Genomic DNA, 18314 nt, shown 5'->3' on the forward strand with positions numbered 1-18314 from the left:
TCACCTGCTCTGTGTGTGGGAAGGGATTCACTCAGTCATCCCACCTGCTGCCACATCAAAGAGCTCAAACCGGGGAGAAGCCATTCACCTGCTCTGAATGTGGGAAAGGATTCAGTAATTTATCCACCCTGCAGACACAGCAGTAAATTCACACTCGGGAGAGGCCTTTCAAATGATCTGCATGTGGACAGGGATTCACTAAGTCATTCAGCCAGATGATAGACCAGTGTGTTCACACTGGGGAGAAAGTGTTCACCAGGATGTGGTGTTCACCTGCTCTGCTTGCAGAAAAGGATTCCGTGATTCGTATAGCTTTCTGATTCATCAGCGAGTTCATACTAGGGATCGGATTCACTCAATTATCCAGCAGCTGACACTCCAATGAGAGAGTGTCATTGGAGAGACCGTTCACCTGACTGACTGCGGGAAGGGATTCACTCGGTTATGGGAAGCGACCTTTTGTGGATCATTTCAAAGGAGATGTACTCTCCCAGACTCAAAGAGCATCAGCCCACTGTCAGCAAGGTCGTGAGAACGGCCAGTGCAGCAGAAAGAAACCCTCTAACCATCCCACCTCACCAAGTGTCAGAATGAACATGGTTCAGTCCTGGGTGTGATTAACAGCAGCAAAAACAGCAGAATCCAATCCCTGTCATCACTTCTGAACACTCTTCTGTCTCAACAGGATGCATAGCAGAGTGAATCCTTTTCCACAAATAGATCAGATGAACAACCTCTCTCTGCTGGTGTGTCTTCAGGGTGGATGAATCACAGAATCCATTCCCACAATCAGAGCAGGTGAATGGCCTCTGCCCGATGTGGGTTCATTGGTGCATCTGCAGTTTGGATAACTGAATAAATCCTTTCTCACACTCAGAGCAGGTGAATGGCCTGTCCCTGTGTGAACCCGCTGGTGTTCCAACATGTTGAATGACCTTCTAAACCTCTTCCCAAGGTCAGAGCAGCTGAACGGTCTCTCCTCAGTGTGAGTGCACTGGTGGGACATCAGTTCTTGAGAACCTTTGAAGCCACTCCCACAGGCAGAGCATTTAAAGGGACTCTCATTGGTGTCAGTGACTTGGTGTATTCACAGGTTAGAAGAACGAGTGAATTGCTTCCCACACACAGTGCAGGTCAAAGGCCACTCCCCGGTGTGAACTCATTGGTGTGTCAGAAAATTGAATGACTCACTGAATCCCTTCCCACACTTTTTGCCGGTGAACGGTCTCTCCCCAGTGTGAACTCGCTAATGTGTCAGAAGGGTGGATGAATGTTTGAATCTCTTCCCACAGTGAGAGAACATGAACGGTTTGTCCCCAGTGTGAGCTCATTTGTGTCTCTGTAAGTGGGAATCCGTTCCCACACACAGAGCAGGTGAATGGCCTCGCCCCAGTGTGACTGTGTTGATGAATTTCCAGCTTCGATGGGGATATGAATCCCTTCCCACAGTCCCCACATTTCCATTGTTTCTCCATGGTGCAAGTGCCCTTGTGTCTCTCAACATTTAATCATTTGTCCACACACATAACACGTGTTGGGTCTTGAATCCAAAAGAGAAAATGCTGGAAAAACTCAGCAGGTCTGGCAGCATCTGGAAGGAGAGAAAAGAGCTGACGTTTCGAGTCCAGGTGGCCCTTTGTTGGGTCTTTCCCTGCACCAATTCTTTATGTTTTCTTCAAGCTGTATAACTGATTAAAGCTCTTTCCACATTCAGTGCACTGGATGTCCTCTATCCTGCTAGTGGGACAGGACATATCAGCAGAGGTGGTGGCACAGTGGTACACAGTCGGGAGGGAGGGAGTTGTCCTGGGGTCCATTCACTCTGGACCCCATGAAGTCTCATGTCTTCAGGTAAACATGGGCAAGAAATCCTCCTGCTGATTTCCACATGCTGTCCAGCCTCAGCTGATGAATGAGTACTTCTCTATGTTAAACACCATCAAGGGCACAGAACGGACTCTGGGTGGGGGACTTCAATGTCCATCACCAAGAGTGGCTCAGTAGTATCATTACTGACCAAGCTGGCCGGGTCCGAAAGGACATAACTGCTAGACTGGGTCTGTGATAGGTGGTGAGGCAAAAAATTACCAGACCTCATTATCACCAACCTGCAGATGCTCTGTCCATGACAGTCTCGGTAATAGTGATCACTGCACAGTCCTTGTGGAGACAAAGTCCTCTTTACAGATTGACTTTACAGGTTGTGTGGCACTACCACTGTGCTAAATGGGATAGGCTTTGAACAAATCTAATAACCCAAGACTGGGCATCCATGAGACGCTGTGGACCATCAGCAGCAGAATTGTACTCAAGCATAATCTGCAGCCTCATGGCCCGGCACATCCCCCACTCTACCATTACCAGCAAGCCAGGGGATAAACCCTGGTTCAATGAAGAGTACAGGAGGGCAAGCCAGGCGCAACACCAGGCATACCTAAAAATGAGGCGTCAACCTAGAAGCCAAACAGCATAAGCAGCAAGTAATAGACAGAGCTAAGCAATTCCACAATGAATACATCAGTTCTAAGCTCTTCAGTCCTGCCAATTCCAACTGTGAATGGAGATGGACAATTAAACAACTCACTGGAGGAGGAGGCTCCACAAATATCCCCATTCTCAATGATGGATGAGCCCAGAACATCTGTGCAAAAGACGTTTGTAACAATCGTCAGCCAAACGTGCGAGTAGATGATCCATCTCGATCTATTCTGGAGGTTTCCAGCATCACAGATGTCAGTCTGTAGTGCCCTCGGCACGACTATCTCCAGCTGCTTCATCAATTACCTTCCTTCCATCATAAGGTCAGAAGTGGGGATGTTTGCGGATGACTGCACAATGTTCAGCACCATTTGTGACTCCTCAGACACTGAAGTAGTACACATTCAAATGCACTAAGACCTGGACAATATCCAGACGTGGGCTGACAAGTGACAAGTAACATTTACACCATACAAGTGCCAGGCAATGACCATCTCCAATAAGAGTGAATCAAACTATTCCCCTTTGACATTCAATGGCACTACCATCACAGAATCGGCCAATAATGGGATTGAAAGTTTCAAATCTCCAGGGCCTGATAATCTTCAACCCTGAATACTTAAGGGAGTGCTCAGAGAAATAGTAGATCTGTTGGTGGTCATTTTCCAAAATTCTTTGGACCTGGAATGGTTCCTACATATTGGAGGGTAGTTAATATAACCCCAGTATTCAAAAAGGGAGAGGGAGAGAAAACAGGGAACTATAGACCAGTGAACCTAACCTTGATAGGACGGAAGTTGCTGGAGCCCAGTAGCACAGTGGTTAACACAGTTGCTTCACAGCTCTAGGGTCCCAGGTTCAATTCCCGGCTTGGATCACTGTCTGTACGGAGTCTGCACGTTCTCCCCGTATCTGCGTGGGTTTCCTCCAGGTTCTCCGGTTTCCTCCCACAATCAAAAGATGTGCAGGTTAGATGGATTGGCCATGTTAAATTGCCCTTAGTGTCCAAAAAGGTTGGGTTGCTGGGTTACGGGGATGGGGTGGAGGCGTGGGGTGCTCTTTCCAGGGGCCATTGCAGACTCGATGGGCTGAGTGGCCTCCTTTTGCACTGTAAATTCTATGAGTCCATTATCAAGCATTTCATAGCACAGCATTTGGAAAGCAGTGGTGCAATCAGACAAAGACAGCATGAATTTACAAACAAAAATCATGCTTGACATATCTACTAGAATTCTTTGAAGATTTAACTAGTAAAATTGACCAGGCAGAACCATTGGATATGGTTTATTAAGACTTTCAGAAGGATTTCGACAAGGTCTCCCTGAACAGATGCTGGAATGTGGTGACTAGGGGCTTTTCACAGTAACTTCATTGAAGCCTCCTTGTGACAGTAAGCGATTATTATTAGAGCAGATTACTATGTAAAGTTAAAGCACATGGGATTATGGGTAGTGTCTTGAGATGGGTAGAAAGCTGGTTAGCAAACAGGAAGCAGAAAGTTCTAATTGGCAGGCAGTGACTAGTGGGGTACCATAGGAATCAATGCTAGGACCCCAATTCTTCACAGAGATGCTTCAGTGGGATTTGGACAGGCTGAGTGAGTAGGCATATGCATGGCAGAGGCAGTATAATGTGGATAAATGTAAGGTTATCTAATTTGGTCGCAGAAATAGGAAGGCAGGTTATTATTTGAATAGATGCAGATTATGAGAGGTGGATACTCGGCGTCCTCGTTCATCAGTCACTGAAAGTAAATGCACAGGTTAAGCAGGCAGTAAAGAAGGTAAATAGTCTGTTGGCCTTTATAGCGAGAGGATTTGAGTATCGGAATAGAGATGTTTTACTGCAATTGTATAAGTCATTGGTGAGACCACACCTGGGATATTGTGTGCAGTTTTGGTATCCTTATCTGAGGAAGGATGTTCTTTCTCTGGAGGGAGTGCAGCAAAGGTTTACAAGGCTGATTCCTGGGATGGCAGGGCTGTCATATGAGGAGAGGTTAAGTTGGTTACCATTATATTCATTGCAGTGTAGAAGAGAGAGAGGGGATCTCATAGAAACTTATAAAATTCTAACAAAATTAGACAAGGTAGATTCAGAAAGAATGTTCCCGATGGTGGGTGAGTCCAGAACTTAGAGTCATAGTTTGAGTGTAAGAGGTAAACCTTGTTGGACTGAGATAAGGAGAAATTTCTTCACCCAGAGAGTGGTAAATCTGTGAAATGCATGACCACAGAAAGTAGTTGAGGTCAAAACATAGTGTAATTTCAGAAGGAATTTGATATAACTCTTGGGGCTAAAGGGATCAAGGGATATGGAGGAAAGCAGAATCAGGGTATTGAACTTGATGATCAGCCATGATCTTAATGAATGACGGAGCAGGCTCAAAGGGCTGGATGGTCTCTGCCTGCTCCTATTTTCTATGTTTGTTTCTATGTATCAACATCCTAGGGGTTACCATTGACCAGAAACTGAACTGGACCCACCATATAAATTCCGTGGCTACAAGAACAGGTCAGAGGCTCGGAATCCTGTGGTGAGTAATTCACCCCCTGACTCCCCAAAGCCTGTCCACTATCTACAGGGCACAAGTCAGGAGTATGATGGAATATTCCCCACTTGCCTTGATGAATGCAGCTCCAACAAAACTCAAGAGACTGGACACCATCCAGGATAAAACAGCCCGCTTGATTGACACCCTTTCCACAAACATTCACTCCGTCCACCACTGATGTATAGTAGCAGCCATGTGTACCATCTACAAGATACGCTGCAGGACCTTATTGAGGCTCCTTAGGCAGCACCTTCCAAACACATGGTCACCAAAATTTAGAAAGACAAGGGCAGCAAATACATGGAAATACCACCATCTGGGGTTCCCCTCCAAGTCACTCACCATCCTGACTTGGAAATATATCGTCGTTCCTTCACTGTTCCTGGGTCAAAATCATGGAACTCCCTCTCTAATAGCACTGTGGGTGTACCAAAATGACATGGGCTGCAGCTGTTCAAGAAAGCAACTCATCACCACCTTCTCTAGGGGTACCACGGTAGCACAGTGGTTAGCACTGTTGCTTCACAGCTCCAGGATCCCAGGTTCAATTCCCAGCTTGAGTCACTGTCTGTGTGGAGTCTGCATGTTCTCCCCGTGTGTGCGTGGGTTTCCTCCGGATACTCCGGTTTCCTCCCACAGTTCAAAGATGTGAAGTTAGGTGGATTGGTCATTCTAAATTGCCCTTAGTGTCCAAAAAGGATAGGTTGGGTTACAGGGATAAAGGGGATAACGGGGAGGGGTAGGGCATAGGTAGGGTGCTCTTTCTGAGGGCCGGTGCAGACTCAATGAGCTGAATGGCCTCTTTCTGCACTGTAATTTATCTGATTCTATGATTCTCAAGGGCAATTAGGGATGGGTAATGCAAGCCAGCCAGCAAAGTCCACATCCCGTAAATTATTCAAAGAAAGAAAAAAAATTAATTTCACCATCCTCCTCCTGCTTTTCCTCAATTCTCCTCCCCTGAAGGTGCTGATTCTCGCGTTCAGTTTCACTCTCAGCTATTGCCCTCCCCAATTTGTCACCCAGGTGTCTAAATCCTTAATGTTAACAAACTGTTTTGCTAAGAGGGACGTCACAATCAAATCCACTGACCATCCAGACGCACTTTATGTCAGGGAGAGGTCACGTTTCATCCCAGACCCAGGAGAATGAAAACTGGGCGCCGGATGGGTAATGGCGGTCGCGGCCCCCACAATTCACCGAGGTAGAGAAATCGCTCTATCCGCCGCGCGGGTGGGCGGCCCGGGACGGCGCAGGTCCCAGAGTGGGAAAGTTGCGCATATGCGGAGCAAGGCGATTCCCATTGGTCAAACAGTCCGCGCTTCTTGAGGTCAAACTTCTTCCATGGCCACGTGATCCCATTGTCTTCAGGCGGCGGATAACCAATGGAAAATCCTGGCAAACCGGCAGGACTCTGGTCCTCCAGGCAATCAGAGCGCGGGCTTTGTGTGAATGAGTTAGCTTCACAGACTGAAACTTCCTCCTGTCTCCAACATCTGTGAGTAAAACACTTTGTTTTCTCTCCTTTCCATTTCTTTTCTCATTCTGACCTTCAATTGGTCACTTGCAGCAACTGAAGGGAAATAAAGTGAATCCAGGGAGGGTGCAGACTCTGCAAAGGTTGGCCCAGGTCTTTCTCTCCCTTAAAAACATTGAAGTGGAGATGCCGGCGTTGGACTGGGGTGAGCACAGTAAGAAGTCTTACAACACCAGGTTAAAGTCCAACAGGTTTGTTTCGAACCACTAGCTTTCTGAGCACTGCTCCTTCCTCAGGTGAATGAAGAGGTAGTTTCCAGAAATATATATATCTATATATATATATAGACAAAGTAAAAAATGCAAGACGATACTTTGAATGCGAGTCTTTGCAGCTAATTACGTTTTTACAGATCCAAACGGAGTAACTGGAGACAGGGATAATCACAGGTTAAAGAGGTGTGACTTGTCTCAAGCCAGGACAGTTGGTAGGATTTCGCAAGCCCAGGTCAGATGTGGAGTGAATGTAATGCAACATGAATCCGAGGTACCGGTTGAGGTCGTACTCATGTGTGCGGAACTTGGCTATAAGTTTCTGCTCGGCGATTCTGCATTGTCGCGCATCCTGAAGGCCGCCTTACCCGAAGATCAGAGGCGGAATGCCCTTGACTGCTGCAGTGTTCAATTTGTCTATATATATGGTCTCTTTCCTTATATTCACAATTAAAGGGCTGGTTTCCCCAGGACACAGCTGACATGTAAGGCGACAGTAAATTAATATCAGACAGAGATACGTCTAATGTTGTTATATGGTACAGAAGGGTGGCACGGTAGCACAGTGGTTAGCACTGTTACTTCACAGCTCCAGGGTCCCAGGTTCAATTCCCGGCTTGGGTCACTGTCTGTGCGGAGTCTGCACATTCTCCCCGTGTCTGTCTGTGTTTCCTCCGGGTGCTCCGATTTCCTCCCACAGTCCAAAGATGTGCAGGTTAGGTGGATTGGCCATGATAAATTGCCCTTCATGTCCAAAAAGGTTAGGTAGGGTTACTGGGTTACAGGGATGGGATGGAGGTGTGGACTTAAGTGGGGTGCTCTTTCCAAGGGCCGGTGCAGACTCGATGGGCCGAATGGCCTCCTGCACTGTAGTCATTATGATTAGATATATAATTTATGGTTCTGTAAAAAAGTACATTTATTATTTCCAGTCTTTTTTAAAAAACAATGTTTTTTATTAAGGAATTCGTATACAGACATCAAACACAACCAAAACCAAAAAGAGAACAAGCAGGAAATCGGCTAATAAATAACTAACACCCCACCATCCCTCCCTCCCTGCCGCATCCCTCCACCCTTGCTGCCTCGGTTTTTTTGTTGAATTTCATAAATTTAGAGTACCCAATTCATATTTCCCAATTTAGGGACAATTTAGCGTGGCCAATCCACCTACCCTGCTCATCTTTAGGTTGTGGGGGTGAAACCCACGCAAACACGGGGAGAATGTGCAAACTCCACATGGACAGTGACCCAGAGCCAGGATCGAACCTGGGACCTCGGTGCCGTGAGGCAGCTGTGCTACCCACTGTGCCACCGTGCTGCTCTTGCCTCCATTTTTTTTACCACAAAGTGCCCCCCCACCCCTTGCCGGTGAATTTTAATTACCCTTGAAGAAATCGGCAAACGGTTTCCATCTCCAGGCAAACCCCTCCACAGACCCTCTCAAGGCGAACTTAATTTTTTCCAACCTAAGGAATTCCGGAAGGTCGCTCACCCACACCCTCGGCGTAGACGATCGTGGGTCCCTCCATTTCAGCAAGATCTACCTCTGCACTGCCAGGGAGGCAAAGGCAAAAACATCGGCCTCACTCACCCCCTGAATTCCCGGGTCTTCCGACACTCCAAAAATTGCCACTTCTGGACTCGGGACAACCTTCACCCTCAGCACCTCAGACATCACATCTGCGAACCTCCGCCAGAATTCCTCCAATTTTGGACAGGCCCGGAATATGTGAACATGTTTCACAGCTCACCCCCATCTGCAACGCATCACCCATCTCTGTCCACCACTCCTCAAAAAACCTGCTCATTTTGGCCACCGTCATCTGCGCCCTATGGAGTACCTTAAATTGAATAAGGCTAAGCCTGGCACACGAAGAGGATGCATTCACGCTCCTCGAAGCCTCTTCCCATACACCCGCCTCTATCTCCCTCCCAGCTATTCCTCCCACTTCCTCTTGGCCTATCGGGGCTCCCTCTCAGTCCATTAACTCTTTATAGATCTCTGAAACTCTACCGTCGCCAACCCCTGTTTTCGACACCACCTTATCTGCAACCCCAGGGGCAGCAGATCAGGAAAGGACGGCACCTGTTTCCTCATACAATCCCGAACCTGTACATACCGGAACCCATTCCCGCCGGGCAGCTCATACCAACCCTCTAAACTCAAAAAGCTGCCCCCCACAAACTGGTATCCAAACCGCTCGCTCCCTGCCTGCTGCCACCCCCCTGACCAAACTTGTGATACCGCTCAGTCCAGGAGAGAAATTCACAAGATTCTCTCTTCTGACTTCCGGTTCCTGGATGCCCGCGCATACGTCCTGCTGTACATGGCCACCGAGAAAGATGGCGGTTGCGCAGGCGCACTGCTGCATATCGCCCCCAAAACAGATGATAGCCGTTAACAGGGACCGATCAGAGAAAAACGCCAATGCGGCCGCCCCATTTGGTACAAACACCGAATTGTATCAAAAGTGCCGGAACCAATTCATCACCCTGAGGAACGTAATGAAATAATGGCGGATAATCCTACCCAGAATGCGATGCAGTGGCGAATACATCCTATCTCCATCACAACGGCCAGATCGAGCAGGCGTCGGAACTCCCCCCCCCCCCCCCCCCCCACCCCCAGACCCCACCCTGTGTGGAGCATGCGCGGTGCTGCTCCGGGCTGAGCGCAGCCTCAGTCAGAGTGAATGCGGCTCCCAGAGGCGGAATGAGAGCCGCCGCGAGCGGGGACAATGGTGAGAACCTAACCCCCCCAATAAGAACTAGGAGCAGTAGTCGGCCATCTGGCCCCTCGAGCCTGCTCCACCATTCAATGAGATCATGGCTGATCTTTTGTGGATTCAGCTCCACTTTCCGGCCCGAACACCATAACCCTTAATCCCTTTATTCTTCAAAAAACTATTTATCTTTATCTTAAAAACATTTAATGAAGGAGCCTCTACTGCTTCACTGGGCAAGGAATTCCATAGATTCACAACCCTTTGGGTGAAGAAGTTCCTCCTAAACGTAGTCCTAAATCTACTTCCCCTTATTTTGAGGCTATGCCCCCTAGTTCTGCTTTCAACCGCCAGTGGAAACAACCTGCCCGCATCTATCCTATCTACTCCCTTCATAATCCTATATGTTTCTATAAGATCCCCCCTCATCCTTCTAAATTCCAACGAGTCCAGTCCCAGTCTACTCAACCTCTCCTCGTAATCCAACCCCTTCAGCTCTGGGATTAACCTAGTGAATCTCCTCTGCATACCCTCCAGTGCCAGTACGTCCTTTCTCAAGTAAGGAGACCAAAACTGAACACTATACTCCAGGTGTGGCCTCACTAACACCTTATACAATTGCAGCAGAACCTCCCTAGTCTTAAACTCCATCCCTCTAGCAATGAAGGACAAAATTCCATTTGCCTTCTTAATCACCTGTTGCACCTGAAAACCAACTTTTTGCGACTCATGCACTAGCACACCCAGGTCTCTCTGCACAGCAGCATGTTTTAATATTTTATCATTTAAATAATAATCCCTTTTGCTGTTATTCCTACCAAAATGGATAACCTCACATTTGTCAACATTGTATTCCATCTGCCAGACCCTAGCCCATTCACTTAGCCTATCCAAATCCCTCTGCAGACTTCCAGTATCCTCTGCACTTTTTGCTTTACCACTTATCTTAGTGTCGTCTGCAAACTTGGACACATTGCCCTTGGTCCCCAACTCCAAATCATCTATGTAAATTGTGAACAGTTGTGGGCCCAACACTGATCCCTGAGGGACACCACTAGCTACTGATTGCCAACCAGAGAAACACCCATTAATCCCCACTCTTTGCTTTCTATTAATTAACCAATCCTCTATCCATGCTACTACTTTCCCCTTAATGCCATGCATCTTTATCTTATGCAACAACCTTTTGTGTGGCACCGTGTCAAAGGCTTTCTGGAAATCCAGATACACCACATCCATTGGCTCCCCGTTATCTACCGCACTGTTAATGTCCTCAAAAAATTCCACTAAATTAGTTAGGCACGACCTGCCCTTTATGAACGCATGCTGCGTCTGTCCAATGGGACAATTTCCATCCAGATGCCTCGCTATTTCTTCCTTGATGATAGATTCCAGCATCTTCCCTACTACCGTAGTTAAGCTCACTGGCCTATAATTACCCGCTTTCTGCCTACCTCCTTTTTTAAACAGTGGTGTCACGTTTGCTAATTTCCAATCCGCCGGGACCACCCCAGAGTCTAGTGAATTTTGGTAAATTATCACTAGTGCATTTGCAATTTCCCTAGCCATCTCTTTTAGCACTCTGGGATGCATTCCATCAGGTCCAGGAGACTTATCTACCTTTAGCCCCATTAGCTTGCCCATCACTACCTCCTTGGTGATAACAATCCTCTCAAGGTCCTCACCTGTCATAGTCTCATTTCCATCAGTCACTGGCATGTTATTTGTGTCTTCCACTGTGAAGACCGACCCAAAAAACCTGTTCGGTTCCTCAGCCATTTCCTCATCTCCCATTATTAAATCTCCCTTCTCATCCTCTAAAGGACCAATATTTACCTTAGCCACTCTTTTTTGTTTTATGTATTTGTAGAAACTTTTACTATCTGTTTTTATATTCTGAGCAAGTTTACTCTCATAAGACCCATTATAAGACCCATTGGTTTTATTGTCAGTCTACAGACAGGAGCTGGAGAACTGAACCCAGGCAGAGGAGAGGGAGGGAGAAAACTGGGAGTGGAGAAAAAAAAATGGTGCAGATGGTGAGATGGGTTTGGATTTCAGCCCAGGCAGGAGGGAGAGTGTGGGGGACGGGGATTCACAGCTTTGGGGGAACAAGAGAGGAAAAAATGTTCCAGAGAAACTAGAATTGTCTGTTCAGAATTTCTATCCTGGACTGACAGTGATGGCTTTTATGAACTCCTTTTACAGGATACTAGAAGCGGAAGATTGGCCGACAGAAAACTCAAACCAAGCATCAAGATCTGACAGAGTCACTCAATTAATCAGGAGCTAAATATCATTGGTATTTTAATTTGGAAGGGGAATTGTTTGTTCTGTTTCAAGCAGTGTGACTGGAAAAGGACCGAGACACACACACACCAAAGTGAGAGTGTTCCAGAGCACTGACTGTGGAAAGAGCTTTAACACAGCCTGAAAAAACATTACACAATTCACTGCAGAGAGAAATTATACACATGTTTTGTGTGTGGACAAGGCTTCAACCGGGAGAGACATAAAGACACACTCACCATAGGGAAACCGTGGAAATGTGCGGACTGTGGGAAGGGATTCAGTTACCCATCACATCTGGAAGTTCATCGGCACAGTCACACTGGAGAGAGGCTGTTCACCTGCTCTGTGTGGGAAGGAATTCACCCATTCATACAACCTTCTGACACACCAGCGAGTTCACACTGAGGAGAGGCCATTCACCTGCCCTGTGTGTGGGAAGGGATTCACTCGGTCATCCCACATTGTGACTCATCAACTTGTTTACACTGATAAGAGACCATTTACATGTCCTGACTGTGAGAAGAGTTTTAAATGTAAAATGGATCTGCGGACAGATCAATGTATTCACACTGGGGAGAGACTGTTCACCTGCTCCGTGTGTGGGAAAGGATTCATTCAGTCATCCCACCTATAGACACATCAACTTGTTCACTCTGATAACAAACTTTTTAACTGTCCTGACTGTGAGAACAGCTTTAAAAACAAAAAGCATTTACTAATACACCAATATGCTCACACTGGGTAGAGACCATTCACCTGCTCGGTGTGTGGGAAAGGATTCAGCCGTCCGACTGAACCACCAGAGAATTCACACTGGGGGAGGCCATTCACCTGCTCTGACTGTGGGAAGGGATTCATTAATTAATCCAACCTTCTGACACATCAGCAGGTTCACAGTGAGGAGAGGCCATTCACTTGCTCAGTGTGTGGGAAGGGATTCACTCGTTCATCCAACCTATTGAATCACCAGCGAGTACACACTGGGGAGAGGCTGTTCACCTGCTCGGTATGTGGGAAGGGATTCAGTCAGTCATCCAACCTGCTGACACACCAGAGAGTTCACACTGGGGGGAGGCTGTTTACCTGCTCCATCTGTAGGAAGGAATTTTCTCATTTATCTTATCTTCTGAAACACCATTGAATTCACACTGGGGAGCAGCCATACACCTCTAATGTCTGTGGGAAGGGATTTACTCAGCCATCCCACCTGCTTACACACCAGCCAGTTCACAAGTGACTACAAGGTTTGGATTCTACTCTTATTGATGCTGTTAATCATGTCCAGGACTGAATAATGTTCACTCTGACAGTCTTAATCTGCTGATGAGGTTTAATATTCTGAATAAATGTGAAATAAATCAGCTTTATTTGAAACATTGTTGCAGATTTTTGTCTTTCCTCTCTGAGTGTTTAACAGCACCTGCCTGGAGCTCAGAAAGGACAATCTGGGGAAGGATCATATGGCAGGAACAGAACTTCAGCCTGGACACAGTCTTTCAGGGTCACACTGAGAGGGACAAACAACACTTTGGTCTTTCTCATCTCTCTTCACTGTCAGCAAAGTCCCCGTGTGGCTGAATCCTGAAGTGTGCAAGAAATGTGTCCCAATCACTCTCTTCCACATCTCAGAACCCCTAAACCCCTAGAACAGAAGCACCTTTACAACTATGTTCAGAGTTGGGAAGAACAATGGTGAATGCTGGAAATGTGGTGTCAAATCAGAGATTGGTGTAAAACTGTGATGCTCCTGATTGAATGTAAAGCAGCTGGTTTCAGTTTCCAGGCTGAAAATGCATCGGAATCCATCTCAAACATTTTAATGTGTTTCTGTGACAGTTGCAATTATTTCATTGAATAGAAAGCTACTTAAAACAGATTGGTTGAAGTTTGCATTAAAATAGCAGCTGGAGGACATCACAGGAGCCTGGTAACAGCAGGGAGAATTAGACAATAGTTTCATTCCCAGATAAAGAAGGAGCTGCTGTTTGTGTCCAAGAATTCCCAGTTTTGTTGATGTGTGCTTCCCACATTCTGTCCTTTTAAATAAACCTCACTCCGACCAGCCTTTAGCAATCATAAACATACTAGAGAAAACGGCAAAGCTGTGTCTGCCCCTTTAACTGGGAGCTGAGCAGTGTCAGGGCCCCGACTGTCCCTTTAAGAATAAGTGATGTGTTCAGCTGAAGATTCCTATTGGCTGTTTTCTGAGTGGTCTCCTTATTCTGATCATTCTCAGTGATCCTCGGGTATGTGAACCTGCTCTCCTGTCTCTCATTCACTGAACATCTCTCTACTCACTCAGATTCTCATTGATGTGCAGGGTAGGTCGATTGACCACGTTAAATTGCCCCTTAATTGGAAAAAAATGAATTGGGTACTCAAATTTTTTTAAAAAGTTTTTTTTAAAAGGTTATGGTCTAACAGCGACAGAGTAACACACAGCAGAAGTGGATTATATTATGTTGTTAACAAACCATGACTAACTCACTATTATACGAAAACAAAACTTTAGTTATGGTTCTCTAGATACTGAATTAAATGAAATGAAAATCTCACTGTATTATCGTTACATTGGATCCAATGATGTGTTCACTCACGCACAGCAGCCCGACTCTTATTATTGGAACAGACACTGTGTTTGTTACTCTCAAAATCAGTGAATCCTTTGCTGTTTATCCTCTGGGCCCCATCTCCACTATTATTGTCTGAGACCCTGTAGTTTTATAGGGTTTAATGACTGTCATTTGATAAGTAGAGATAATTATAACAATTTTACTTTTTGTTTTTGGAGTTTTGTGAGTGATGACCTGCTGCGTTTATCTACATGCAGCAGGAGTATATCCTGCATCCGCCACTTAGTCTGGCGTGATACACGGTGTGAAAACTTAACAAAACCCGTCAAATCAAAGTGCGGAAATCAGGGTCTAAAGGCAGTCAACCCCTGGGGTGCCCATCGAGCATGGAAGGCCTCGAGTGTGCCCGTGGACATCGCATGCTCTCACTCCAGGGACACCCGGCCGCGAACAAGGCTGCAGAAGAGGGGCAGACAGTCAGGCCGGATAGCCCCCTCAGTCGTCCGCTGCCTGGACCTATTGATGGCAAGTTTGGACAGGCCCAGGAGCTGGTTCACAAGGAGGTCCTCCTCCTTCCCCGCGCCCCTCCACACCGGATGTCCGTAGATTAGGAGCGTGAGGCTGAAGTGCAAACACCGCACAACTGCGACATCTCGAGTCCAAGTGTGCCCACGGGGCCAAGCACGACTGATTTTAGGCCTTGGATGGCTTTAGCCATGCGCTGGACGGACACTGCTCCGCGCTCGGCAAGCTCGTAGGGCGTCATCCAGCCCACTCCCCCACCACCCAGCATGTCCCCGATACTGGTCACCCCAGCATCCACAGCCCTCCGCTCTGCCAGCCACCGGAATGGATATTGGCGGAGTTGCGAATTCCTGAGCACCGGCTCCCTTATGACAGCCACTACTCCTAACGGGGAGAGCTGCGGCGCGTGGCGACCATGTTCCAGATTTTGAAAAGGTCCTGGTACAAGACAGGCATTGCCAACAAAGAACTCCGAAGACCTTGCTGGTCAACAAACAGGAGCTGCACATCGTAGTTCAGGCCATGCACCTGGCAGAAGAATACATCGCCAGGGCACATCATCATGGAGGAGGCTCAACGTACAGGTAACGCTGCAGACTGAAGGCGGAAAGTCGCTACCTGGGTGTGAAGGCACACCAGCGCCTGACTGCCCTCCGCAATCGGGAGATTCAAGACCTCCGCAGTGACCCAGTGCAATCCACTGTCACAGAAGAGCCAAATTAGAGCTCTCTGGATGTGTGTGACAAAGTTAGGGGGAGGAGTCAAAGTGACCAGCCGGTACCACAACATGGAGGCAACCCAGCTGGTTTATGACGAGAACGCGGCCCCTGTAGGACAGCACTCGGGGCAGTCCTGTCCAGCGTCCCATGCGAGTGGTGACCTTGATCTCCAACTCCTGCCAGTTTGCTGGCCAGGCTTCCCCTGCCGGGCAAAAATGGGCTCCCAAGTAGAGGATGTTGGTCCGGCTCCAGCTGAAGGGCCTGAACTCCTCTGGGAGGGGTCCATTTGCCATGGACCGACCAGGAGTCCGGAACATTTAGCCCAGTTGATCCTAGCAGAAGACGCGGCGGAGTACACAGGCACTCTCGCATCCTCCGCAGGTCACCAGGGTCAATGAACGTGAGGAGCACATCATCAGCATAAGCCGAGAGGACCAGCTCCATGTCCGGCTCGCGGAGAACCAGCCCCGACAACCTCCTCTGCAGGCTCCAAGCAGAGAGAATAAAGTTGGCCGGACAAGGGTCAGCCCTGAAGCACTCCTCTCCCAAAGCGAAGGGGCGCCGTCAGGGACCCGTTAACCTTAATCAGACACTCCGAGGCAGCGTATAATAATCGGATCCGAGCGACAAAGTGCGTTCCGAACCCGAAAGCTTGCAGAGCCCCGAGCAGATACTCGTGTCCCACCCTGTCGAACGCCTTCTCCTGGTCAAGAGACAGGAAGGTGCTCGACATACCAGCTCTCTGCTTTGGACTCGAGGAGCAGCCCCAGATTTCCCCAGCTGTCCAGGGCCACGATGCTTTTCAAAAATGCCCGGAGGGGATGAGGGGAGACTCGGTGCCGGGCATGAGGGCACACTCTGCCTCGCTGCAGAGCGTCTAAATCCTCCTCCTCACCCGCCACTGAGCAGCCTTCCTCCTCCGAATGGTCACCGCCTGAACCCGAGCCCCCGTGGCGGGCGCCGCGGGCCCATCAACTAGCCCTTGGCCTGAGTTGATCCGGGGCTGGTTTAGCACAGGGCTAAATAGCTGGCTTTTATAGCAGACCAAGGCAGGCCAGCAGCATGGTTCAATTCCCGTACCAGCCTCCCCGAACAGGCGCCGGAATGTGGCGACTAAGGGATTTTCATGGTAACTTCATTTGAAGCCTACTTGTGACAATAAGCTATTTTCATTTCATCCCACCCCCAGGATCGTCCTCAGGTGGGTTCCTTACAGGCTCCCCCCACGATTCAGGGTCCGTGGATGGCGGCGGCTCCGATCCCGCATCCGCCTTCGATGCCGGGCCCTCGGAGAAACCCCGGAAGACTCCCGGGAACAGATCCTCTGCTTGGGTGTTGTGAGCGGGGAGCCTTCCTCGCCGTCGCTCGCCCATGACCTGAATATCTAAGGAAACCGGTGGCTGCCGCCAGCCCCCGGCGACGAACAAAAGGAGGTGACCGGGGAGTAAAACTGTACCAGGCGGAACGAGCCCTCGCGGGTCACGTCTCCGCCCAACCCCAGGCCTCCCTGTTCGGGGGACGACGGCAGAACGGGCCCCTCTGTGGCCTTGGAGGCCACCTTGACCTTTTTAATGGGGCTGGGCGTCAGTGTGATGGGAGTAAATGCAGGCGATACCCAACACCGCTCGCCTGGGGAGGGCGTAGCGAGATCCACCAGCTCCTCCAGCTGAGGCAGGCGGCGCTTGCAGGGGGCAGGCTCACCTTGCTGCGGGGCTGTGGTGAGGCTGGAACAGCCTCCAGCTCAGGGCAGTACACAGGGTCCCCACCGCCCTCCGGAGCCCGTGTGGTGATCTCTCCATGCACCTCAGGTTGTTGTGAGGCGGCTGCGGTGTCCCGAGGTGAGGCTGCGGCCTCCAAGTTGGTTGGGATGGGCACGGGGTCAGTACCCATGATGGGTCCAAGTTGTGGATGGGCCCAGTCCGACCGCCATGCCGTCTTCCGTTTGGCCTTTTGAGGCTGGCTCTGCCCCCACCCAGCAGCCGCGGTGTTGTCAGGGGCCGGCTGTTGGGCAGACAAAGAGGTGATAGAGGAGATGGGGGCAGTGCCAGCCGCCCTGGAGTTGGTGGCGGCCGTTAGGGTGGGGCAGTTCCAGCAAATGTGCCCCAGCCCTCTGCAGGCATGGCACCGCATGCCATCCGCAGACCAGAACACTTTATGGTCCTCCCCTTGGTGGGAGACCACAAAACCTCCCTCCGTGACCTCCTCCCGGGTCAAGCAGACAAAAACCTGACGCCGGAAGGGGTATAAATGGCGGAGGGTGAGATCCCTCAGGCCGAGTGTCAGCGGCGCCACCCCGGACCTGACCTCCCCCAGTAGGTTGAGATGGGGGAGGAGGAGCTCGGTGGGGAGGTCGGGCGGGACGTTTGAAAGAACCACACGTTCGGCAGTGGCCTTCAGCGGGTCCACCACCACATGTGTCCCACCAACCATGAGCCCCCTTTTCAGGACATGGTGGACCGCCTGCTCGGCCCGCAGGAAAAACATAACCTTGCCGTACATCCTGGAGGCGGTTACGATGGCCGAGGGGCTGAAGACCCCAGCCATCGCAAGAGTGCACGCCTCGATGGTCATGGTGGGGTTGGGCACAACGTTTGACCCTAAGTTGCCGTGTTAGTAGGCAGAAAGGCGAGGGGGTCGCGGATGGTCGAGGGGCTCCCTTCCCTGCAGAGGTTCTTGGCCGCCCTGCCCCCGGCAGTGT

At 49.2% G+C, this 18314-nt stretch overlaps 1 long non-coding RNA gene across 1 annotated transcript; it reads left to right on the forward strand.

Annotated features, from left to right (window-relative positions):
* The first annotated feature begins 6329 nt into the window (after positions 1-6329).
* On the forward strand, positions 6330-13173 carry LOC140420699 (uncharacterized). Its single transcript, XR_011946518.1, has 2 exons — positions 6330-6530; positions 11716-13173. It is a non-coding gene; the product is annotated as an uncharacterized lncRNA (long non-coding RNA).
* The last annotated feature ends 5141 nt before the right edge of the window (positions 13174-18314 follow it).

Source organism: Scyliorhinus torazame, chromosome 5, assembly GCF_047496885.1.
Source record: "Scyliorhinus torazame isolate Kashiwa2021f chromosome 5, sScyTor2.1, whole genome shotgun sequence".
NCBI classification, from domain to species: Eukaryota; Metazoa; Chordata; class Chondrichthyes; order Carcharhiniformes; family Scyliorhinidae; genus Scyliorhinus; species Scyliorhinus torazame.